This window comes from Euprymna scolopes, chromosome 38, assembly GCF_053919585.1.
Source record: "Euprymna scolopes isolate OS-2025 chromosome 38, ASM5391958v1, whole genome shotgun sequence".
NCBI lineage: Eukaryota > Metazoa > Mollusca > Cephalopoda > Sepiida > Sepiolidae > Euprymna > Euprymna scolopes.
In genome coordinates, this window is record NC_136519.1 from 10,094,053 (window position 1) to 10,105,598 (window position 11,546).

The 11,546-nt window shown below is 35.0% G+C and overlaps 1 protein-coding gene across 1 annotated transcript in view; it reads right to left on the reverse strand.

Moving 5' to 3' along the window:
- The window catches only part of LOC145263070 (integrin alpha-9-like), a 244,443-nt gene that overhangs the window by 231,935 nt on the left and 962 nt on the right, over positions 1 to 11,546 (reverse strand). The window lies entirely within an intron of this gene.

Below are 11,546 nucleotides of genomic sequence, written 5' to 3' on the forward strand. Positions count from 1 at the left end.
TCCACTATCATCGTGATCTATATGTAACAGAGTGCGTATGAGTGCAAAGTAAAATATCAGCAGGAGCTGTGTGATAGCTGGCTTGCTGAAAAAAAAAAGCACATGAAAATTAGGAAGTATGCACAAGAAGAAATAGAGAAAAGGAAGGACACCACCTGGTCGGGAAAGCAAAGTACACTTCGAAAAAGTGCAAGACGAGAAATGGCTGGCTATATCCGGTGTGTCGTACAGAAAAAAAAAAAAAAAAAAAAAAAAAAAAAAAAACATACGAGGTGAGATGGACGTGTGGCCCCCACAGTAGCAACAGATTTTTAAGCTGTTATTGAGACGGCTTTATATATATATATATATATATATATATATATATATATATATATATATAATGGCAGACGAAATGAACAGTTAAAAAAAAAAAACAAGATTGTTTGGAAGGTAATGATAATAAAGGTCTTTTGCTAAAACAGAAAGAAAAGTCAAGTTGGATTTATTTATTTTTGTTTGTTTGTTCTTTTTCGACTGTATCAGACGGCGTGGGGCACCAAGAGAAGTTTGAGCTGTAACGAACACGGTTCGATCACGTTACATGTATATATTATAAATAAAATCACTTAAAACCATCTGGGGATATTTTAAGTAGGTTAATCCATAGAGTGAATGTGGTATTTTGGTTATTAGAAATAGTTTAGAGAATAGCCTACATGGACGACCCCTCGACCTCCTACCGATATCCATTTTGGCCTTGTGCCACATTTTTTTTTTTTTTTTCAATATAGTGTAGAAATATAATGGGAATAGTAGCCGAAATAATCCATGTTGTCAAGATTCGGTAAATCTTTATTTGGTTTCTACCTTAACATTTTCCTTTAAAATGACGACTTAAATTTTCGGGTATGTTGAAATCGAATATCGCATCTAAATTTTCCGCAAATAAGTAGTTACGCGCAACACAATGGTCACTACTTTTAACATAAGAAATTACATTGTTTAATATCCGGAAAACGACTACTTGCGGAAAATTTAAATGCGATATTCGTTTTCAGCATACCCAATTAATTACTTATGTAAATTGTCATTTTAAAAGAAAAATGTTAAGGTAGAAACCAAGAAAAAAAAATCCAAGATTCTTCTGAAGGAATTTGGAAACGCATGCAATTTGCTCCCCTAAACCAAAAGATGAACACTATTTCTCCAAGGAGATTCCGTTCTAGAAAAGAACCCACGCTTATTTATGCCATCTCTTGTGAATACGTTCGTTAATGTACATACAAAGTGCGAGTTCGCCTCCCTCTCCAATCTTCCCTTCTCTTCCCCTCTCCCGTATTCTTTTACAGTTGTTCTTATTTCGCGAACTGGAAGTAAAGTTTTTAAAAAATGTGAAGATAAGGACGCGGAGGAGGGAAGTAAGTCTGTTTCTTTTCCTGGTTTCTTGGACATTGAAAAAGCAACAAAAAAAAAAAAAAAAAAAAACTATCAGTAGAAATAGTGGTTTTCTTTCCTCAGGCTGTTTCCTTTTCTGATTCTCAGCCCCCAGGAAATGTCAGTTTAAGTTTCGATATAGGAGCTAAAAGAAAAGGAGTGGACGAGAGAGAGAGTGGGGGGGGGGGCGTATATCGTTTAGGACGAGTCCATTTAATCTACGCGCTTAATGATGACGGTCGAACCAAGATTTTTATTGCAATCTCCTTTATTAAATAATCTGAAATAACCTGATAAAAAATAAAAAAAATTTTTGATTACGGGTAGGAGCATTTCGCTTACTAGACGGTTTGGTTTCGAACCAGACTTGAATCAGTATTCAATGTATATACCCTCGATTACTCCAATAAGCAGCAAAGTATTACCCATTCAACTGTCGAGGTCCGTAGATGCCGGAAAGACCTTTTCTCTAATAGTTTCTTCTGTCAGACTGCTAAACTTTGGAATTCCCTCCCCGTTTCTGTGATTGTACTAAACTGAATAAGTTTGTGATGTGAACAGACATCTCGCTACTAAACTCCCCCATGTCCCTGTTAGATAGTAAATAAAAGTTACAATATACCTTATTTAGAGAGTGACAAGAGTATATATATATATATATATATATATATATATATATATATATAAGAAAACCTTGACAAAATAAAGTTTCTGCTTAATTATACCTATTTCCATTTTTTTTATTACTTTTTTGTATTAAAATCAAAATTAATGAATCAACGGTATGTATCACGAATGTTTTCGATTATTTGTCGAATCATTAGGTAAAAAAAAGAAAATGAACAATAAAAGCTGGAGAAAAAAAATTCAAAAGGTAGCTGTCAAATAGCGCCTGAAATCAGACGTTTTCATGCTGTTCAGGAGATGTTAACAATTTAAATTTCGTCATGCTAGAATTAGCGTCAGAGTATATAATTGTTGTTATGCTAAGCATTTTTAAGATATTACTAGCAGGTCACTCGGCGTTGCCCGGTCGTACGATATTTTAATTCATGCAGATTACGTATTTATTATTATAGTATCAATTCTCTGTGGATTATTTTATTAAACCTAATATAGTGATTTCAAAACACACACACACACACCTATATATATATATATATATATATATATATATATATATATAGCGTCCGTGTGTCCCGACATTCGGTTTTCTTTTCACCACCACCCGCCTCACGAGGGCAAAGTTTGAAACAAATCGGTTTTTTAATGCAGATAATAATCCACCCGTCTACCCCACCCAATAAGAGGCACTCTGGATTGGAAAAAAAAAAACAACATTTGTACAATCCTGTCAGCACGTCTTCACAAACGTAAGAGTCTCACATGGCAGAAAATAAATAAGGGTGCAGCTTTGGAGTGGATGGTATCCTTCCACAAAGATACAATTTCGAAAAAAAATGAGAAAAAATTGGTGCGGAATTGACGTCTTGGGCTAATTATTGCACAAAAAAAAAAAAAAAAAAAAAAAAAAAAAAAACTAATTTGCTAAACTAGTCCGCTCTATCGTTATTTTCATGGTTCCTATTTACAATGCCTCCCCACGGGACAGAGTTAGACACTAGGGTCGTTTTTCAATGTGGAGAAAAGGTACAAAAATAAAAATTGTCTCAGTCGTGAAGGATTTCTCCTCCACTGAAAGAGAACGAGAAATGGAAGTGCCACATCTGAAGAACAGATACTACACTTTGATCTTGGCCAAAAGATTATTTTCATGGTAAGTGCTCATCTGACCGCCAATTTATTGTTCTCCCTTGCCAAACTTCCGCGAAAAACACTTGCCTAACTGAAACCACTATCGATAATTTCCCCGCATCATTTTTAAACTACCCGCCCGTGAAACTGTTCCGTTTGTCTGCTTTCCAGCTGACGACAATATGGTCGTCTTCAAGTCCAATGTAAACAAGTTCTTGATGAGCCGCCCTTTTAAGTAATCCAGTTTACCAAATTTCCACTACTAAATATTACTATTATGCTATTGTCCCAGTGACTACCGTACACTCATTGACTCTTACCTTCGAGTGCCCCCCCGGGCCTTGATAAGAGGTAGCTTCTTAAAAAAAAAAAAAAAAAAGTTAAGCTACCTTAACCGAGCTGAGGCATGGTCACCGTAACACGTTACTACGACCACAGGCGAGGTACAAGAAGTCCAAGAACCGCATGCACTCGACTCAGGCAAAGCACATGGAACAGAAACACGTGACTGGCTCCCTACTGTATTCCCAAGCTTGCAACTTGTATCCACCTTTTGTTGAATTTCGTGAAATGTAATGTGTTCTTGTGACAGTCAATTTTAACTTTAAGCTTATGCTTGAAAAAAAACAAAAAAAAAAAACGATTCAATCACCATTCTAGTTACAACCAGGATCTCGAGAAACACCAGTTTGTTCTCCCTGACACACGGCATATCGACATTCTCCGCAACGTATGCAACTTCCGATAGTATCTACTGCTTGTTCCCACCTCCCCCATGTTTTCTTTGCTCCAGTCTAAAATTCGACCAGATTTAGATATCAACCTGCTTGTTTTCTACCCCGATCGAACCGGAAAAAAAAGTAGGCGGGCTACAATCTATAAAGGGTTGGGAGGGCCGTACTAACAGTCTTTTTCTTTTTTTTTTTTTTTTCACTTTTTCATCCACCCCATGAGAATGAAATGTTTACTGTAATAAAAACGATTTTTACAAAATTTGACTTATACACAGATTATAAAAAGATTCCAAATTAATTTTTTTTTATTTAAGTAGGACGACCCCTGGTACATTTGATGTATTATAGTGACTAGGAACTCTAGCGTAGACAAATCAAAGGTACAGTGACAGAGATGACCATAGACCCCCCTCATCACTTTTTTGACTGGCCTTGTGCCTAATTTTGTTTTATTAAACTTTTTTGTTTTGTGAAATAAAATATATGAATTAATGTGATCTGTTACTTCGTTGATATAGCTGCAGCAAAGTTCACTGCAGTTGGCAAAGTTGTGCTCAGCGGCTTTTTTTTTTGGGGGGGGGGGCGCTGTCACAGCGGAGACAACCAGGTATATCCTCTAAACAGTTCAGTTTTAAATTTTGCATAAATTACAGGATCCGACATAAAGATTCACACATTCGGAAAGATGCTCCTAAAGAAGCCCGGAGATTACATCGGTTGCTAAAATAACGAAAACGAGAATAGTAATCCGAATACTAATGATATTTAATACATCAATCATCATCTAAAAAAAAAAAAAATACATTCTAAATAAACTACAACGAATTGTTAAGGCAATACTTTAATCTATATATATAAAAGCCAAACGTCTGTGTGTATGTATGTATGTTTGTTTGTAATGCTAAAACTTTTGAAAGACGGAACCAAACTTGACAAATTTGATATCATATCGAAGCCCCATCACCCGGATGACAAATATCGAAATTTCACGTCAAACGGACCACTAGAAGTTGGTCAACTGATCAGTTATCTTCGAGGGGGGGGCCCCAAAAAACTGTCATTATCTATATATATAAAAGACAAATGTTTGTTTGTAACGCTAAAACTTGAGATGAAAGATTCCTCTCCCCTAAGAATAAAACATATGTTCAATATCTGCTTTTGTTTTTTCATTGTTTATACGGTCCCGAGCAACGCCGGGTAGCCCTGCTAGTCTATATATATAAAAGCCAAACGTCTGTGTGTATGTATGTATGTTTGTTTGTAACGCTAAAACTTTTGAAAGACGGAACCAAACTTGACAAATTTGGTATCATATCGAAGCCCCATCACCCGGATGACAAATATCGAAATTTCACGTCAAACGGACCACTAGAAGTTGGTCAACTGATCAGTTATCTTCGAGGGGGCCCCCAAAAAACCTGTCATTATCTATATATATAAAAGACAAATGTTTGTTTGTAACGCTAAAACTTGAGATGAAAGATTCCTCTCCCCTAAGAATAAAACATATGTTCAATATCTGCTTTTGTTTTTTCATTGTTTATACGGTCCCGAGCAACGCCGGGTAGCCCTGCTAGTCTATATATATAAAAGCCAAACGTCTGTGTGTATGTATGTATGTTTGTTTGTAACGCTAAAACTTTTGAAAGACGGAACCAAACTTGACAAATTTGGTATCATATCGAAGCCCCATCACCCGGATAACAAATATCGAAATTTCACGTCAAACGCCGGGTAGCCCTGCTAGTCTATTTATAAAGGTGTAAATAACTTCTAAGCCTATGTTTTAATGCATGAGAATTCGCTAAAAGTTTTAAAGACAGTTAAAATAATGATCTATTTAACACTTTGAATGCTTCTAATTCTAGCCTCTCTTTTTGGAGAGTGTCCAAAAAAGTTTCCAATCTAATAGGTCCCACTTTGTTAACTAAGGTCCAGCCTCTGTCTCATCGCCGAAATGTTGCATCTTTGTGCATGTTTTACAAATATTTTAACGGGATGTGCTCTGATGAACTCGTTACACTTGTGGCCCCCCCTCGACGTATATACCCCCGATAAACCTGCTTAGCAACAAAATTTCACCCCATTACTGTTGAGACCCCTAAATGCCAGAAAGCTTTCTATTATATTCGAACATCTAGACTTTGGAATTCCATTCCTGCTACCTGCTTCCTTGGCTGTACTGATATGTAGGTATTCAAATGTAACGTAAACCAACATCTTTCTTTGGTATGGTCCCAAATAGTATCCCCCCCTACGTCTAAGTGGCGTATGCCTTGTTAGGGGCGAATGTGAGTAAAAAAAAAAAAAAAAAATACCTTTCAAATTTCGGAAAGTCATAGAGTAATATTTTTTATGCTTGTGCAAATTAGTGATGTCTTAAACCAACGCATTTCATGTGAAAACATTACATACCTGTCATGTCGAGATTGGTGTAAATTCCAAAAATTACCAAAAATGATCCAGTACTAGATATATTTTTAACAAAAAGTTACCTCCCCTGGATCTTGCGAACCCTTCCACATTAAAACATACGATAAAACTCGATAATTCTGTAAATTCTATTTTTGCTTGTAACTATTTTACTTTTGGATCATTTTCTGTGATATTTGAATTTTATACTAATTTCGACAGGACACGTAGGTACGTAATGTTTTCACCGGAAATGTGTTGGTTTAAGGCATCATCACTAAATCTGCACAAGCACCCATTTTTGTTTTTCAAATATTGACAAAATGTTAAAATGGCTTGCTTGTTTAACAAAACCGAAATGCATTCTGATGAATTTAATTTTGAAATAAAATTATATAAAAAAGGGGGTTAAAACGTTATTTCTTTATTCTAAACGAATACATGCGAAAGTTCGTTCCCTTTCTCATGCGAACGGTAAATCAAAATGCCATATTTCAAATTTATTTCAATTTACAACAAACGAGGGCCACTCACTGCTACCGGACCGTAGGCGGGCGAGAGAGGGTGTGAACTAAGGGCCAGATTGGCACTTCTGCAGTATTCGGGCGAGCGCCATTGTTATGGGCGATAATTCCAATTTCTTCTTGGTCAAATAAAGAAGATTTTTTTTTCCGAACACAAAATTTTTTGAAACCCAACACATTGTATAAAAATGGATCAATATATAATTGTGAAGACATTGAAAAAGCTGCTTAAAATATAATTTTAACAAAATAATTCTTTGGATTTTTATAAATATATATTTTTTTTTTTGAACAAAGAAATAATTTTCATGAAACATTTTTCGAATTAAAATATTGAAGGGTCAACAACAAATCAATAATTTAAATGAAACCGAAAAGTGCCACCTAGCGACAGTTTAATGAAACAAACACACCAAAAACATGGCGCTCGACCGAATACTGCAGAAGTGCCGCCAGATTTATAGAGGCATCATAAGTGAGGAGTTATACAACGAATAATCATTTCACCTTACATTTAATTTTCTGCACGTTGACACAGTCGAGGGAAACGGGGAGGGGATACCAAAAGGCATGCGCCTCAAGGAAAGAAGCACCCCCCCCCCCCATCTACAGTGAAAGGCCAGGGTGTTAAAACTAATTCAACATTTTACTGTAGACGTACCATCGTTGTTATATTATATGCGTTTGTAGATGCATGCAACACTGCGACAATAGTCGCAACGTTGTCTAATTTGCATACTAGTGTTGAAAAATAACTAGTCATTAAGTATTTGCTATTTTAAATTCGATTATTGTCTGGCGATAAAAAAATTAAAATAAAACAACCAATTATTTCAGGATTTTGAACGGACATCAGTTTTGCAATGCAAGACTTTTGCATATACATTTAACAAACAGATTTCACGGTTCGGAGTTTCTAACAGAATAGTGTTTTTGTTTGTTTGTTTTAACAACTTGGTAAGATATGCCAAGTGCCATATCATTAAATCGTTGGATTAAAAATGTAAGGATTCAATAATTGGGGATTACACAATTCCTGAAAAATCTTTCATAAAAATTTAAATAAGTAAAATAATTTTAAAAAATCATGACATGCCCTCTCTAACACTAAGTCTGAGGGGGGGGGGAAATGGTCACTAACCCCAAGTCTGGTTGGCAATAGATACACACAAAACACACGCATACAAAAAAAATAAATTAAAAAAATACAAACACGCGATTTCCAAGAAACTAAGAAAAGGACAACTAAAAACAACGGCATGTGGTCGGGCAGTGGGTGATCATTTTACGTTAAATTTATTTGTTAACCCCCCCCCCCCAACTTTAGGCTCCAAAATATTTTAGTTTTATTTATTATTTATGCTGTTTGCATGTAATCATCTCCAAAAGGTAAAATTTCAATTTTCATTTTTGAGGAGAACTTGCGCACTAGCACCACACAAATAATACCAGAGGGGGCGGGGAGAATTTTGGAATTGTTTAAAAGTGATTTGCAACTTGGCCTTCGGGACAAGATCAAAGTGTAGTATCTGTTCCGGCAGATACTGCACTTAAGATAATTTGTACCAGTCAATGGAGGGGAAACCCTCTATACTGGGACAATTATTATTTTTGGTAACCAGAGTGACCCCTTTTAGGGGAGCTGGTTTTTACCTCACATTAAAAACGGCCTTGTGCCTAATTTGCTCAGTGGGGGAGCAAATAAATACCATCTGTTCTATTGCTGCACTTCAATTTCTTGTTCTGTCAGTCGAGGAGAAATCCTACACGACTGAGACAATTTTTATTTTTGTTCCTTTTCTCCACGTTAAAAAAACGACCCTGGTGTCTAACTGTCCCGTGGGAAGACATTGTAAATAGGAACTTGCCGGCATTTCCCTAATGGGGGAGCATAAAGTAATCGGTTTGAAACGAGTCGTTTCTCCTGATGGAAGTAATGCCTGGGAAGGTAGTACCTGAGGACCGAATAGGACCAGACTCCATTCTGATATAAACCCGAGGATCCAAAAAGTCGATATAAAAAAAAAAATAAAATAAGAATCGGTGCTTTGTGTAGATTAGCTACAAAACGCATTTCAGGTGAAAACATATACTTACGTGTTATGTTGAAATTAGTACAAATTAAAAAATAATGAAAAATGATCCAGAAAAAAAAATGATCCAGAAAAAAATGTTGAGAAGTAGTTTAAAAATTCATCCACAATTACGTTTTCAGATCCTGTGTTTATCAAACTTAAATTAAGAGTCAGCCATCTTTAAACAGGTTTTAAATGGCTGACGCTTAATTTAAGTCAATTTAAATAAAGGGATTAAGTTTGTCATACTGAATTGGTCGCACAACCGTTCCACATTAAAACCATACGATAAAACTCAATAAATTCTATTTTTACTTGTAATTATTTTACTTTTGGGTCATTTTTTGAATTTATATTAATTTCTACATGCCACGTAAGTACGTTTTTTTTTTTTTACCTGAAATACGTTGGTTTTAAAATAAAATTAATATACGCAAGTACCCACGAATCTCCTCGTGATTCTACGATTTTCTTCTGTTCAAACACGAGGCAAATTCCAGGCACAGTCACTTTTATTTATTTTTTCACGCGAAGTTATACTACATTTTGCTTTTTACTTTAAAAAAAAAAAAAAAAAAAAAAAAAATCTATTTAAATATTTTAGCCACAAAAACCATCGACAATGTAAATTTTTAGGGGAAGGGCGGGCGGATGAAATATAAACAATCCAGAAATTCTGGAACCATTGGCTATTTATATTGCGTTACTCGAAGACTATTTTTAACTTCAGGCAAACTTTTTTTTTTTTTTTTTTGGTTGGCATCGTGGAGTTGTGTACATTACCCCTTCCTCCCTCTCTCTTTCTACCGGCGCCGGCAATGCCGTATCAACAACCGATTTCGCACTTTAGATTTTGGGGGTTTCAAATTCTTTGTTCCAAAAATTTTACTCAAACCTCATAATATTAAGGTTATATTGATGATTTGAGCTTTAAGATAGCCGACATCAAAATAAACTTACTTGACGATTTGCAAAAAGAGTTATAAAAAGAAAAGTGACGGGGGAGGAAAAAAAAAACAAACAAACAAATAAGCAACAAATAATTGTTACTAAAGACATTAAAAGTTAATCTAAGTAAATGCTGGTATTTTGTTTTTGTTCACGCGCTGCTGTTCCGAATTCGTGACCGTTGGCCGCCATCAGTGTACTATTTCTCTAGTACCAAGCTTTGATAAACAAGATTTTAAGTGTAATTTAAACTGCCTCAAACTGATAAATGATGGCACAGAAAAGTAATAAATCAAAAAGAATTCGATTTTTTTCATTCGATTTGTATTTTCCATCTTAATAATCACCTTTAAAACAACGACTACAGAGGTTTTCGGGTATGCTGAAAACGAATATCGCATTTAAATTTTCGGTACTAGTGCAGAGAGTGATCCGGACGTAAATAATAACGTTATTATTTAAAAATTCATTCTTAACATGGGGAGGGGGGGGTGTTTTGTACCTATTCTATACTTCAACCTTACAATTGAATAAAAAAAAAAAAAACGTATCATGAAACTTTAATTAAACTTAAAAAGTTAAAAAATAGCGCGGATCACTCTCTGCACTAGCACCAAATTTTCTACAAATTCTTTGGAGTTTTGATAATTTTCCGGATATTAAGCAATTAAATTCCTACTTGTTATCACTGGTGGGGCGGTGGGCCTGGGGTGGCCATTGTTGTACGCGGTGCGCGCGCCAAAATATGCAATTGTTGAAGTAGAAAGTAAGTAAAAATTTACCGTTTTCAATAATACAAAGATTCCATTGTTTACTATACTTGATATTTCATTTTTTTTTTTTTTTATTATTCCATTGATGGCGGCTTGGCTTGCTGTCGTGAATTCGGCGTGTGAGTAAGAAAATTCGGTATTTTTTTTTTTATTATTTTTTATTTTTTTTTTTTACGACCTGTCCCAGCGTACACGACACTCCCAACCATCCCATGTTAAGAACCGCTTTCGGAATAAGCCCCCCCTCCCCCATGTAAGAACGTTCTTCCGAAAGCCGGTCTTAACATAGGGAGGTTGTTGGCGTGTTTATCATACGCGCTGGCGCACGTCGTAAAAATTTATCGAAAATTCAATATAGCGATTTTCTACCAAAAGTGTAAAAGTATTTTAATGCTTTTGTTGCATTTTAATAATCCGATAAAAATATGATCGATTTTACTTTAATTTTCAAAATGAGGCAAAACCAACTTATTGCCTTTGGTAACAGTTATTTGTTACCTATTTGTTTCTTTCACTCTTGTCAACTATTAAAAAAAAAAAAAAAAAAAAACTCGCCCATTATCTTAACCAAGTTGTAGTTTTATAGCAATTTACTGGAGTTGCCCAACAATACCGTATTGTTAATTGAACCGAAATCATTTAAAACTAGAATTAAATTGACAAAATTCGATCTATAACTTAATTTAAGACGTGACAATTTTGCATTTTTCCGCAGCGTTTATGAGATTCGCCAAAATATATATAGCGAAAAACAAAAAAAAAAAAAAAAAAAAAAAAAAAGACGTAAACTTTTACAGGAGAATAAAAATCAGATATTTTTAACTTTAAACAAAACAGTGGTTTTAAAAAATCCAACTATGATAACTTACTCTTAAATTGAAATTAAATTTTAAAGCGTTTATTCCG